At 41.8% G+C, this 15,183-nt stretch overlaps 1 long non-coding RNA gene across 1 annotated transcript; it reads right to left on the bottom strand.

Moving 5' to 3' along the window:
- Window positions 1-11,632: 11,632 nt before the first annotated feature.
- On the bottom strand, window positions 11,633-14,562 carry LOC310705863. The gene is made up of 3 exons (XR_014525499.1): window positions 14,438-14,562; window positions 13,570-13,641; window positions 11,633-11,840 (listed from the first exon to the last, which is right to left on the bottom strand). It is a non-coding gene; the product is annotated as an uncharacterized lncRNA (long non-coding RNA).
- Between the last annotated feature and the right edge of the window lie 621 nt (window positions 14,563-15,183).

The following is a 15,183-nucleotide window of genomic DNA, read 5'->3' as shown; positions in this document are numbered from 1 at the left end:
TAAGCTGGTAAATATGTACCTGCCATCTAAGGATAGCAAATCATACATCTAGCAATGTAGGCTGTAGTTCACAAGTGTTTATGCCATAATAAATTTGTTAGCTAATTTGTTTATTATTATTATTTTAAATGCCTAAATTGCTTGTTATATGGCTGTATTCCTGGGAAGTGTATAATAGCAAGAATAGCATGTAAAAAACACCCTAAACTGTGTGGGACTGAGTCAATTCAAAGGCTTCACTCATGCCAAACCTGTACATAGCTTCTAATCCACCGCAAAGGCCCTGCGTGGGTGCCTGCCTTGTGGAAGGAATGCTGATGGGCACATGGGACAGAGTCTCCACTGTGGTGGCCCTATATCTATGGAACTGGCCTCCAAGTGAGATCTAAAGTCGCGTTTGTTCTCTGCCACTTCCAGAGTGACTGGTCAGATTGTTGTTTAGATGTGCTGGTTCATTTTTAGCCTTTAGAATGTTCTAAAGTTCAAGGTCTTGAATTGTTTTGAAGGGTTTTTTAAATTGATTTTTAATTTCAGGTTGTTTTGAAGCGTTATTGTATGCTGTCTTTGCCATTGTCTTAGGAGGGCCTTCTAAAAAGGAAGAAAAGTGGGGTGGAGGATGATGACACCACCAGGGATATCTGACAGGATGTACTTTGGCGCATTGCTCCCTTCCCCTTCTTGTGCAAGGAAGTATGAAGATGAATGGAAGTTTTTACATGAGAGAAATCAAGACAGGAGATAAGCTACTCTACCCTTCTGCAGAGAGGGAAATAAGAGGAACAGGTGTTTAGTCTTGCTTGGGACACAGTAGGATGGAACTTAACCCCCTCCCCCCTAGTTTCATTATGGGCATCCATTTGTTATTTTAATATTTTCTGTCTCACACAACCTGTGCCACCTATTAGATTGTCATTAAGAGTTTCTGCAATGAGTGCTGCTGTGCTAAACAATCAGAGTCCTTCGTTGGAGGAGCTATTTGGGTTTTGGACTCCAAATTTGATTGCCCCGGCTCACCTAAGGCTTAATAATGCAACGGTTGCCTGTGGGTTCCTGCCTTCTGTGGATACACTTTTACATTTCAATACAGAAATCATTAAGCTGCATAAATCTACAAAGTCAGTTAAGACAAGCTAAAATCAGACAAAACAAAATGCAACCTCCAGGAGGTAAATAATTTCAGCTGTGAAGGAAATGAGAAAAGAAAAGTGATAGCTGTGGAGAGCAGTTGAATACAGTTCAGATTATACGCAGGTGGGAACTGTGTGGTTTGTGTTCAGCATGGCTCCCTTCAGGGCAGAAAAGGGAAATGGACAAAGGCAGATACAAAATGCCATTGCAGGATAGTGACAATATGTCAGGGGGTGGGGTGGGCAGTCCTGAAGGCACTAATTCGCAACCAGTGGCTCTTGTACTACTGGAACCAGCCTCACCCACCACATGCTATTTTTAGTTGATGACAGTCAATCAACTGTACAGTACGGTAGGTTTCTTTAGAGTGAGCATATAGCTCTGGTGTCATATCATTTGTGTATTACTTTCTGATTATTTTTGGCTGTTGCCGAAGCCAATTGAACACCCCTGATAAATAGATGGCTCAATTATTGCCACTTTTTTGTTGGGACGGTGATGTCTTATATAAAAGGTGAAGGTGAATTGCTCATGTTTTCGTTTGTCTGAAGCACACTGGATTCCATGTGCAGCAGAGGGCAACAACGTCAGCCAGTGGAAGGCCAGTGCTTCTCCTTCCATATACCGGTATTTACTGTGCATATGGAGGCAATGCCCGAAAAGGGCTTACTTGTTATAACGTAAGGAGAGGGTGGCGCTGTGGTCTAAACCACTGAGCCTCTTGGGCTTGCTAATCAGAAGGTCGGCGGTTTGAATCCATGCAACGGTGGTGAGTTCCAGTTGCTCTGTCCCAGCTCCTGCCAACCTAGCAGTTCGAAAGCACTCCAGTGCAAGTAGATAAATAGGTACCACTAAGGCGGGAAGGTAAACAGCATTTCCATGCACTCTGGCTTCCGTCCGGTGTCCTATTGCACCAGAAGCAGTTTAGTCCTGCTGGCCACATGACCCAGAAAGCTGTCTGTGGACAAATGCTGGCTCCCTTGGCCTGAATCCAGCTGAGCACCGCACCCCATAGTCGCCTTTGACTTAACAGTCCAGGGGTCCTTTACTTTTACCTTACTTTTACCTTATAATAATATATGTCTACACAAGCTGTGACTCATCAAACTGAACAGCATCTCCCAATCACGAATGGTGGTCCCCTGGAATCTTAATAAGCCTCTTGTTACTGGCTGCCTTGGGACTGCAATTCTGCTGCAGTCCACCATCCATGGCTGGTAGTTCATAAGCTGGGCAACTTTATAGTAAGAAGTCACAGTGATGGGAAAGGAACTTTGCTGCTAGGGAGTCAATGCATCTCAAGGAATCACAGTTCTATGTCTTCATTTGTTGCATGCACATTTTGAAACTCTCCCCTGCAAAAATAAAGCCATTTACTTAGCTTCAGTTGATGGGGAAAATCCAGTTTTTTAATTTACATAATATATGTAGGGATAAGTGACTTGGTCAATTTTGAGCTCCCTCCATTTGTCATTTTCCAGCTGTAAATTTGGTCCTTCACACTTCCTCATTGGTTTGTATTTAAAAAGTAATAATAAGTCATCATGAAAATTCACCCGCATTTTAGGGCAAATTTATCCTAATGTATATTTTTGCCAAGCATTTCCCCCTAAAATAATACATTTTTGTATGCTGTTTTCACTAAATGGTGCATTGTTAGGCACACTTTACCTCAGCATATGCATTTTTTTGTAGAGATCAGCGTTGCAACATCTGGAGAGTTTCAACTTTTGATAGCTCTGTTTCGGTTCACCTAATGTGCAAAAGGTGGGATCTCTTTTAAAGGCAAACTGAATCAAATTTCTTCCTCATCCTAATTACAAGCAATAGGAAAGTTGCTCCCCGAGCCCATGTCCATATCATGAAATTGCATAGGTAAACTCATTCATAATATCCAACCTACACACAGCTCCATTTAAAAGTTGCAATCTTCTGTAACGAAGGTTGCCACTTTACAAATGTTTTGGCTGTGGCGCATTTTTCAAGGCTTTAAGCTTCCCTTGACTAGCGGGGTCATTAAAATCACTGCCCGCCTTGCTTAGCTCTGACTCCTGCAGTGAGGCATTCAGGACAGAATCCGAGTAGCTGCTCCTAGGCAACATCAAACACTCCGTCTTCCATAGGAAATGACAGGGCTGCCCTGTGTATCAGTGGTTTCACAACATGATGCTTTCCCACAGAATCTCCTGGCCTAAGAACCCTCATCCTTACTTGACAGTTGCGCAGGGTTTCAGAGTAGGAGCCCAGTTACCACACTGGCTGGCTGACAGCTTGAACACAGCAAGGGCAGCCCAGGTCTCCTTTCGTAGGAGGATTCATTCTTTTTACTACTTATCAAGTTCTGTTCCCCCGACTGCACTCAAAGGCTACCCGTAACAAAGATTCTGTTGGCCCCTGACCTGATAGCCAATCCTGGGAGGTTCTTGGAGTCAATTGTCCACTTAGTTTACAGCACAGTCTTAAACATCTTATACTCTGAAGTGGAAGGTGTTGCTGCTGCTTGTGATCCCAGTGATGAGCGTTGCTTACAACTGGGGGACCTAGACTAAGATCCAAACTAGGACTGAACAGCAGAATATAAATTTAATATAATTGGATAACTTGAAATGAGTAAATATCAGCCATTACTCTATTTTATATCGAATTTGCTTTTTTGTTGGCTTGAGTGGTATTTTATGAATTCTGCAGGTGTTATTGTTGTGACTGTTGCAGGTAAACCACTTTGGGTCATGTGTGATATGCAATGAACACAAATGTCAAATCAATCAATCAATCCAATTGATTTCAGTGATGCTTATGAATCCAGTTTCTGTCACCTTGGCTTGGAAGAATATGAAGCCCAATTTTTTGTTTTGTTTTTAAGAGAATACTAGGAAAGTCTACGGGATGCGGGTGGCGCTATGGGTAAAACCTCAGCACCTAGGACTTGCCGATCGCATGGTCGGCGGTTCAAATCCCCATGGCGGGGCGCGCTCCTGTCGTTCGGTCCCAGCGCCTGTCAACCTAGCAGTTCGAAAGCACCTCCGGGTGCAAGTAGATAAATAGGGACCACTTACCAGCGGGAAGGTAAACGGCGTTCCGTGTGCTGCGCTGGCTCGCCAGATGCAGCTTGTCACGCTGGCCACATGACCCGGAAGTGTCTGCGGACAGCGCTGGCTCTCGGCCTATAGAGTGAGATGAGCGCACAACCCTAGAGTCTGGCAAGAGTGGCCCGTACGGGCAGGGGTACCTTTACCTTTTTAGGAAAGTCTAATTCACTGGACCTCATTATTGATAGAAATGGCACACCAGAAGACTGCAGGTGGCATCATTTGTTTGTGTTCATGCATGTATATATTACTTATAGTGCAAGTACCTGATGAAAACAAAGACTCTTGAACTACTGTGGGGAATGGAGAGTTTAAACACTAGGCTGCTGAGCTCCTTTCCCAAGCTGTGATGAATAAAGGCTACAAATAATTCCTCTAGATATCAATAAACATGCCTCTTGCAGACACATACAGACAACAGTATTATGGGAACTAGAAATAGATTCTGTACTCATGAATGGAGATATTAGCTTCAGGTACAAAGGTGGGGGGGGGGACTTCTCGTAGGAGCCCATAAATGTGGGCTGCTGAGATGAATCCCTTTTTTACTTGGTTCCTATTTTAGGCAGCTGGCAATCTTAATATTATGAAACCAGCACATTTGGGTGGTTTCTCCTTTGCATTCCTACCAGGAACTGCTTACAACCAAAAGCTTTCTTGGGAATAACCATGTGGTGTTTACATCCATGTCTGTGTGTTCTCTTTTATAGCCCTGTGCTGCTCTCCCAACAACCAAAGGACAAAACCTAATGTGGTATTTATTCTGCTAAGTAGTCCATAGGTGCAAAGCACTTCACAAACCATGGGCACAATGGCAAAAGTTAGCTGCAGCTAAAGGCCCCTCCCTGAGTGACATTGGCACAGCTTCTTCCTGTGCTCAGAAAAGTGGATAAGGTGGGAGACTTGTATACTGAATGTTTTCATGAAGGAGTCTTCAGCGATATGTACTCCAACACTCAGTTGGAAGAGGGAGAAACCAAGCACATAATTAAGACCTCAGCTGCTGTCTGTGAGAACTAAATCAACACCAGAAGCCTCAAATGATCTACCATCATAGAACTAGAGGAGACCATACTGACCAACCCCTTGTTTCATGTAGGCAGTCCATGGTAGAATCAAAGAGTTGTTAAGCCACTTACTCCAACCAACCACTTAATATAGCTACAGTATCACCCACAAATGGCTGCCCAGCCTCTATCCGAAGGCTCTCTCCTTTAAGAGAGAACCCACTATTCTGCTAAGTAATAGATTCCATTGTCAAACCATCAAATAGTTTCTTTTCTCTCAGTCAAAATCTACCTTCCCGAGCAGAATCAAAGAAATGTGGCTCCTTTCCTACTCTAAACCATGAAGGTAAAATTTGCAGGAATAAGTAATGGTTTCAAGGTGCAAAACTGAGCTCAGTCACACTGGTCACCTGGAAAGAGAATAAACTGAAAGGGAGATGACCAAGGACAAGTATATGCGTCCCAAACTGAATTAAGAGGTTAGTGATCCATCCATTATTTGCTTAAACATAGACCAAAGTTTATATTTTGGGAAAGTATTGAAAATATGACTTTGGGGCCATATAAAGCAGTTGTGGTCAGCACTAACATAGCTGACCTTAAGAAGCAATTTGAGAAATTAATGGAAGACAACGACATCAATGACTATTAGTCTGGTAACTAAAGAGAACCTCTGTATTCAGAGACAGAATACCACTGAATACTGAGTGGTGGAGGCACACATTAGGGAGGGATATTCATGCTTTACATCTGAGTTTCCAAGAGACACCTGGTTGGCATCTGCTAGAAACATAATGAATGCTTACCCCTTCCTGGGTGGGCACTTGTTGTGGCCTCTCACGCTTGGCTGCCATCTCTGGGCAGTGAGAACAGAGCACATATGGCCAGGCAGCTGTTAGGGGAATTCCCCCTGGCTGCCTGGGCAGCTGGCTCGACTTCCTGCTGCATCTCAAATTGACCAATCATTGGCCTCTCCTGCAGGGGGGGAAGGTGTATCGTAGGCTGAGAGGGCATTGGCTGCACATGTTGGAACAGCTGGACCTTGGTCCAATTCAGTAAGACCATTTTTAAGTTCTTAAACTTTAGAGTCATTATTCTGAAAATTTTATATCCTCCATTGTGGTCTTTGTTTCTTGAAACTTTGCTTCTTCAAACTGTTGTTCTGCTGTACACAGAAGTACACAGAACTAGTACCTGCATAGCAACTTGCTTCCCTAAGATATTTGCATTTGCAGCTACATTCCATCATCTGCATTAAGTGTGTGTGTGTGTGTGTGTGTGTGTGTGTGTAAATATATATAAATAAAAATATATAAATTATATAAAATATAATTTATTATTTATACCCCACCCATCAGCCTGGGTTTCCCCAACAACTCTGGGTGGCTTCCAACAGAATATTAAAATACTGTAATACATCACACATTAAAAGCTTCCCTAAACAGGGTTGCCTTCAGGTGTCTTCTGAAAGTCTGGTAGTTGTTCTCTTTGACATCTGGTGGGAGGGCGTTCCACAGGGAGGGTGCCACTACCGAGAAGGCCCTCTGCCTGGTTCCCTGTAACTTGGCTTCTTGAAGTGAGGGAACCACCAGAAGGCCCTTGGCGCTGGACCTCAGTGTCCGGGTAGTACGATGGGGGTAGAGACGCTCCTTCAGATATACTGGACCTATATCTATATATAGATATATAGATATAGATATATAGGTAAAGGGACACCTGACCGTTAAATCCAGTCACAGACAACTCTGGGGTTGCGGCGCTCATCTTGCTTTACTGGCCGAGGGAGCAGGCGTTTGTCTGCAGACAGCTTCTGGGTCATGTGGCCAGGATGGCTAAGCTGCTTCTGGCGAACCAGAGCAACTGGAGTTCTTCAAATCTCCATCTCTGCTTGCAATTATTTCCATTCCAAATCATCATTGTAGCATATTGAAACGACCTTGTATTTTCTGCATCTATTCATATTCGACACTGGCTTAGTTGATATTTTCTCACACCTGAATGTGTGAAGTGACTCCACTGTAACTTTTCCAGCTGTGTCCAATGAAATTCTCCTCAGACTGGACCCAGGGAAATCAGTGGAGCCATGTTAGCCATGTCAGTGGGTCTACTCTGATTATGACAAACACTTGAGGCAGTATAGAAGTTCAGCCTTGGGCCTTTAATCTGTGATGGCCCATTCCCAAATGTAAATTGTCACTTGATGTTTCAGCCATCAAGCAAGTATGAATTAATTAACTTGCTGCCCCTTACCCTACCCAGGAAAGGTCACAACAATTCAAAATACACAATTAAAGACAGTTTAAAACACTGATCCCAAGAATTGCGAACTTTAGATAAACTATTACCAAGGGAAAATGGAAAAAGAAAGAATAGTCAGGGCAGAGAAGCAACAACGTAATTGTAAAGGATAAACATTTCGAGACCAAGTAAAGGGGTTGGTTTATAAAAAATGCAAGGAGAGTTCAAGGAGAAGCCAAGTAAGACAAAATAACAAGAAATAGTGGAAATACAACCTGCCCACGCAGGGCACAGATATCAGCTGAACTTCGGGGTGGGGGTACATTTGTCGTGAAAATGTTAATGCAAGGGGGGGGGGAGACACTACAAAAAGGAACAAAGGCCAAGAGCCATTTGTTCTTGCTTGTGTTGCATGCGAATCCTTAACAAAAATATGAAAGCCTCAGTTTCTTTACAGTGTCTTGAAAGTCAGAAGAATAAGATGAGGACATTAAAGGCATATTGTAGGCAGCTGTGATGAATTTTCAAGGCTGAATAGGCGGGAAATATGAGGTCAGTTCAACATGTTACAATGATAATTTAGAATGGGAAAAGTTACAAGTGGAGAGGGAAACACTCAATCTGTTAATTTTATTTTTATGTATGAATCATTGCTTTTTTAATTGCATGGTCAAAGTTGACAAATGTTCACATTCACTATTTTCACAGGTTGTTGTCATAAAGTGCAACGTTTTCTTCCCCTATGATAGTTATGTTCAAGTGAAAATCATTATTTTACTCAGTTATTTCTTCTTCTATCTTATGGAATTAAAAAAGCCACCCTGTATTAGTTCATCTCTAACTTATTTCTTTGTCCTCTTGCATTTCCATTTTACTCATTTGTTGTCCAAGGCTGGATCTAGACACATCAAAGAAGCATTTCAGAAAAACATGTTGTAAACTTTGTTGAGAAATCATGTTGGCAAAGATGAAAGTCCACATCGCCTTCTGCTGCCACAGTGTTAGAATGCATATAAAATGATTTTTCTTTCCCCATCTAGCTGAGTCCCGAGTTAAATTCTGACCTTGGTTTCCATCAGCATATTATTCACCAAGGCAATAACATTCCTTTAACTTTTCCATCACCACCATCAGAAAATTATTTCGTGCAATCAGTGTGCTGTATGCTATTTCCAACACGTGCATCCTTATCACTTTTGATCTGAGTTTTATTGCTCTTATTTTTGGCATCAAAGGGATAAATATAGCTGTTCAGTGGCTCATGTGATCTGTGGACTGGACAGCATCTAGCTGGTACAGCAATAGAAAACTTTCATCTTTCAGAATCCCCTCTATGTTTGTTTTGTTATCAACTCTGTCAAGCAACATTCTTTTTCTTGGTAGAAACCCCCTTGCAACACATAACATTATATTAATCAAGTCTTTACAATTTGTGATCCAACAGGCCAAACACAGACCACCATACATGTTTGTGGAAGGTAAGAAGAAGAGGGTATTTACTGAGCTCTTGATGGCTCCTGAGCCATTGACGGCTTAATGGATTACAAGATATGCATGCATTTGTGGGCACAGTTTGAGTCCAATGGGCCCTGAAGCTGTGGCTAGCAATCAGCTGATTGGCGGTTACAAGGGAGCTCCTTTGAAGCCAAGTAACATGTCAATCAAGGGCTTTGCAAACACCAACAATCAGCTGATCACTGAGACAAAGTGCTTTGGAGCCACTGCTGGAACAAGTAGGCATTGCTTAGCAAAAGTGGCATTGAGGGCCAAATGTGGAAGCCTGTCAGTCCTAATCAGGACATCATGCACCGCTGGCTTACCTTTTTTATCTCTTATCAATAACCTTTCCTTAGCACCTTGCTGCTTCAATAGAATTGGAACCAGATTTGGAGGTACCTCCTCAGGCAGAACATCTGAAAGTTCCTCACTAGCACTTTGCAGTAGTCTTTTGATCGAAAGGAAAACAAATGAGGCAAATTGAGAGGTTTTTGTTTGGGTGAAGCCAACTTTTTTAAAGGCCTGTGGAATTCCCATTCATTACTACAGTGAATGTTTTGTGCCATCTGTGTTACTTTGTAAGTCAAATGAATGTGGACTATGCAATGTCTGAGTTATCAGCAGAACACCAGTGATGCTCAGTAAAGGCTATCATCACCATCATCCATCCATCCATCCACCCGCCCATCCTCACCTTACATTATGAACTGCTCAAAATATTGAAAATCTGTGCCTTCAATTTGTATATGAAAGATTAACTTTAGGAAGCCAGATATTCTTCCTTCTGCATTCCAACATTATTATTTTTTTGCCTATCACACATCTTGTCTGGCAAAAACAAAGCAAAACAAAGCAAAAAAACCATTGGTACTTCTAAAATATTTTGGAAAGCCTTCAGGTGAAAACAGATTTGAATAGGATAATTAACCTTGACAGTAATTTCTTCATAGCTGAGCCAAATAGCAGTCGAAAAGATGAATTCAGTTTTCACAGAGTACTAGGTTCTGATGGGCTGGAAAGAGGCTATAATGTCTTCATGGGAAGAATATTTTCTCAAAACATTTTTAAACAAAGTACTAAGAAGTCTTCCAACATGTATCTTGTTAATCAATGGCCTGGAAATAAGCATGCGTCTCACAGAAAGTAAATTGGAAGAGAGGACTTGTTCTTCACAGTATGCTATTCAGGAAGCACTATTGAGATTATTTCTGAACCATCTTCAAAAAGTCAGAGCTACCCAGCTAGAGTTACAACAAGCACTTGAGATATCTGACATCATGTACACCACCATCTTTGATCTGCTGCCAGGCTGGATATGGCTTTAAAAGCAAAGAACAGATTTATGTAATCTGAAATATTCCTATCCCAAATAAAAGGCTTCTGCCAGTAGTACCAACACTATTAATTACACTCCGAGTCCCAGACTAGGAATATGGAAATGAATAGCGGTTTTGCTTCCAAAATGTCAAGAATAAAGCAGCCATGTGGGTTAATTAACACATTATAGCAATTAGAGTAAACACCTTCTATAAAATGTGGCTGTTGTGTTGTTCTCTCTATAATGTATTTGAGTCAATAGCCCTATCTCGATTTTCTCCTGAATTGACAAGGGGGGAAGTAGGGAAGAACTAGGTAGTTGCAGTGCCATCCCTGTTGGTGCCTCTGCTGCCCTCCACACACTTTTAAATTAATTAACCAATGTATTTATTTTACAAATCTACAAACTGTTTCACAGCCGTTAAAGCCATTGAAGCAGGGTACAGTATGATAACACGATATAACATGACCAAAGATTCCAGTTGCAAAACAGTAAAACCATGACTACAATTGTAAAACCATTATTCCATAAAATGGCTCCATCACAGTCCTGGAACAGCAGCGGTCTGCACCAGGGAGCTGGCTGCACTCACGGGTGCTCCCTGTGTGACTTGGCGCGCAAATTGTGCAGGGATCTAAATTGCACGGGAGCTTCCACAAACACAGCCGTCTCCTTGCTGCAGACGTTTGCCCTCCAATGCATTGAGGGTGACAAGAGCCTAGCATAATGATGGAATGGAGAGAGGGAAGATAGCAAACCCATCTCCACTCTCTTCCATGTGGTTGTCATCATGTGAGGGAATTGAATGTTCCAGCAGGGCCAGCTAGAATCATCCTTTTAATCAGGTATAGAGGTACATAGTGTACACACATAAAGGGAAGACAGCAAATATTATAAGAAACATTGGGAGTTCCCATGATATACAGAGACATGTTCTATACAGTGGTACCTCAGGTTATATAAGCTTCAGGTTACATACGCTTCAGGTTACAGACACCGCTAACCCAGAAATAGTGCTTCAGGTTAAGAACTTTGTTTCAGGATAAAAACAGAAATCATGTTTCAGCGGCGCAGCAGCAGCAGGAGGCCCCATTAGCTAAAGTGGTGCTTCAGGTTAAGAACAGTTTCAGGTTAAGAACAGACCTCTGGAACGAATTAAGTACTTAACCCGAGGTACCACTGTACATGTATCTGCTTACTTGTGGAATGTGTGCTCAGCTCTAACTTTCTAGACATGTAAATAGATGCAAGTGCTTATTTCTCGAGATGCCATGGCACAGTAGATTTCTGTCGACACCTGCTTTTCAAGTTTTCTCCAAAGGCCTTCCATCCACTTTTTTCAGAAAGGGACTCTGGGAATAATTAGCCAGGATGATTATGTCAGCTCAGCACAGTAACGACACGGAAAAATATGCCCGTAGTGAGATGTTTTAAAGACAGTTGTTTTCTTTGTCTGGTTTTCTAGTTTGTTTAGGGCTTAAAATTATCTCATTACCTGGCATAACCTGTTGTTGTTTTGCACAGTCCGTTTTATGATGCTGTCACCATTTGCATCTATATTTCCTGTATTCAAAATGGAAGTAAAATAAAAATGGAAGCAGGGAAGAGCAACTCCAGGAGATGTCTGAATGATTTACCACTAGGCATGGCTTCACTAAAATAAATCCCTTGGAAACAATGGTGTTTCTATGTACACTTAACAGTCTACATACTGAAGTGTCCATGGCCCACATGAATTCCCTCAAACTCTTGAATCTTTGGGGGATAGGCTCCACATGCCATTCTGTGGTCACGTTGCCTTGTTACAAAGGGAAAGGCTTTTCCTGCCCATTCTGGAAATACAGCTATGGAAACTCGTCTGACAAACTGCTTGTTTTGCTCTGTCCTTGGTTATATGCCAAAAGGTGGTGAAAACATTTTAAGTTGTAGTCAACTAAGTTTTACTTAGCACAGACCTATTGAATTCAACAAATGACTAAATTAGGTTAAATAATTTCAATGGGGCTATTCTGAATAAAAGCGAGATGAGTGCCGCAACTCCAGAGTCGTCCGTGACTGGACTTAATGGTCTTTATTCTGAATAAAACTCAGTTAGATACCATTCTCCACGTTTAGAACGCATTCTGGAGTGGTGTGGTTTTTCAAAATTGTGCTGTTTTCACTGTTTATAGCACTTTTTTGAAACAGGAATTCATTTACATACTTGTAACCATAGCTGTCAACGTTTTCCCTTTTTTAAGGGAAATGCCCTTATTCCGAATAGGATTCCTCGCAAGAAAAGGGGAAAATTGACAGCTATGCTTGTAACCAATCGTCAGTCATGAATGTCACTGAGTGGCCTTGGCCAAATTACCCCCAAGCATAACTTACTTAATGGGAAACCCGTTTTCTCCCCACACTCTCTACAATTTTCCAATCACACTTGGATTCATTAAGCAGCAACCATATTAACTATCTAAGACAGGGAGCAGTCACAGTTTCAAATGTGGGGGTGGATTGGTGTAAGCAAATCAATATCATGCACCCACCATCCAAAATTTAATTATAAATAAGTGTTGAAGATTAGACTGCTATGATTAAGAGATAGGGGAAGGCATGACTAATACCCAGACTTTGCAAATGGGCAAAAGTGACATAGTGCAGTTGCTTTGCTGTTGCAAATTTTTGGAAAAGGAAATCTCTCCTTGGTTAGTGCATTTTGCTTGAACATAATGGAAAACAACAGCTGCAGTGCTATAATTATGGGCATTTCAGCCATAAATCTATTCTTGAAAATGTTTCTCCAGTCACATTCCATTTTTATTCTCTATTTACTAGCCTTTTTATCTTCCTATTTTTCTTTTCGCAGCCCGAGATGTAAAACACAAGAGACCAAGTGCATTAAGCTCATTAATGTCAGCTAGGTTATAAACTAACAGATTCGAGGTTGATATGCTGACAGTGTAAGTTATGCAAAATACTTCAGTGCATTGAAAAGTATGTTTTAAGTATTTCTTTCAGTTGAAAATGCTCGGGTGGTATTTATCGTTTTGCAGTTCTCCTCTGCTTCTTTCTCTCTGTTTATAACAGCGTCAGTTTCAAAGCCAAAAAAGATCGTGGTTGTCATATTCTTTCAAATGGCTGATTGATTAAATTCTGAAGTCACTGAGCCCTCTGACAAGGTCACTTTGAGCTTGCTACATTTCTTTCAATGTGGCCATCAACCATTTGTACTTCAGAACATAATAAAAAGCTAGACAAGTAGCATGAAATACAGCTCAAGAATTAAGAACTTTATGCTCTGGTAGCTTACCTTGGAAACATCTGCACAACTGTGTGACCTCTGCTTTCAAAATTGAATATAATGACAGAGGATTAAATCCAGCTAGTTGTAAGAAGCAGATAGAAAACCAAGCATATTTTGTTCATCTGTTTACTCTTACACATTCTTCCAAAGAACTTGCCCCTATTTTTATTTTAAAAGGCAAGCCAATGGGGGAAACTACGCTGCGTTGTCAACATGGTCAATTCAATTGACATGTAACAGATTAGAAATCCAGGATAATTAATGCTACAATACTTTAATGGGCTTGAATTTGCAATCTGGTGCATCTAATGAACTTTTATGATTTATTTATTTCTGAAAAAGACATAAGGATAGAGGAAGTAGCCTTAAAACAGGTCCGATCTTGGTCCATCTAGGGTGCTTGATGACAGTAAAATATGCTCGATGGCAGTTGCTGAAGACTTAACAGACAATGTTGCTGGCATGAGCCTCTAAGTGGCTTTTACCTCATGCCAGATTTCCTAAACTCCTCCGGTGACAAATCCCAACTGTCTCTTTCACTGACAGTTGACTCCCAACTTGTCAGAACTTCCAGCCAATCAGAATCTGCTGTTATCCAGAACAATCAGGAAACATTGACATGATTCAAGCCCCACCTATAAATTCTCAAAGTAAACCACTTGGGAAGCATCTATATGAAGTGGTATAAATTATTATTTAAAAATAAAATAATAAATACACATTGCTTTGCGTTCTTCCTGTTCTGTAGCTGTCATTTATGCTTGATTCAGCCAGACAAGTCTAGCCACAGTCACAGACTGATGATTTTATTGCCTGGCCTTGAAGTCTAGAAGTGTCTTCTAGAAGCAGGGACTGGGATGATGATGATGATTACCTTGCTGCTCTCCTAGGAGGCAGCACAGAAGGGTTGATCAGTTCCACAAAGGCAACAGTCTGCACCATTTGGCACTTTGAGATCTCCAACCAGGCTTTGCAGAACTGAGGGAAACTACCCAAAGCCCTTCAGAGCCAGAATCCAGGTGTAAAGTCCTCCTCCGCAATGTGCATGCTAGTCTATGCAATATCTCTAGTAAGTTATTTATTTACTCATTATATCAATATCTTGCCCTTCCTTCCAGGGTGGCAAAGAAACAAATGATGAAATAAATATAATGATGATTAAAACACGAGGAAGGTATTCAGCAGACACCAAAGAGAGAACAGAGAGCTGCCACAACAACATGAAAGGCCTGATTCCTATAGTGTGCAGAATGGACCTTCTGATAAGAGGTGGCTGCAGGAGGCTTCACCTTCAGACCACCTTCAGAGTTGATTGGGTCTACAAGGGGTATCACAAGGGACACAGGTGGCGCTGTCTAAACCACTGAGCCTAGGGCTTGCCGATCAGAAGGTCAGCAGTTCGAATCCCCATGACGGGGTGAGCTCCCGTTGTTCGGTCCCTGCTCCTGCCAACCTAGCAGTTTGAAAGCACGTCAAATGCAAGTAGATAAATAGGTACCGCTCCGGCAGGAAGGTAAATGGCATTTCCGGGCGCTGCTCTGATTTGCCAGAAGCGGCTTAGTCATGCTGGCCACATGACCTGGAAGCTGTCTGCGAACAAACGCTGGCTCCCTCGGCCTA

Source organism: Podarcis liolepis (genome assembly GCF_965112155.1).
Source record: "Podarcis liolepis genome assembly, chromosome: 4".
In the NCBI taxonomy this organism is placed as follows: domain Eukaryota; kingdom Metazoa; phylum Chordata; class Lepidosauria; order Squamata; family Lacertidae; genus Podarcis; species Podarcis liolepis.
This window is presented reverse-complemented; position numbering and strand designations above follow the sequence as displayed.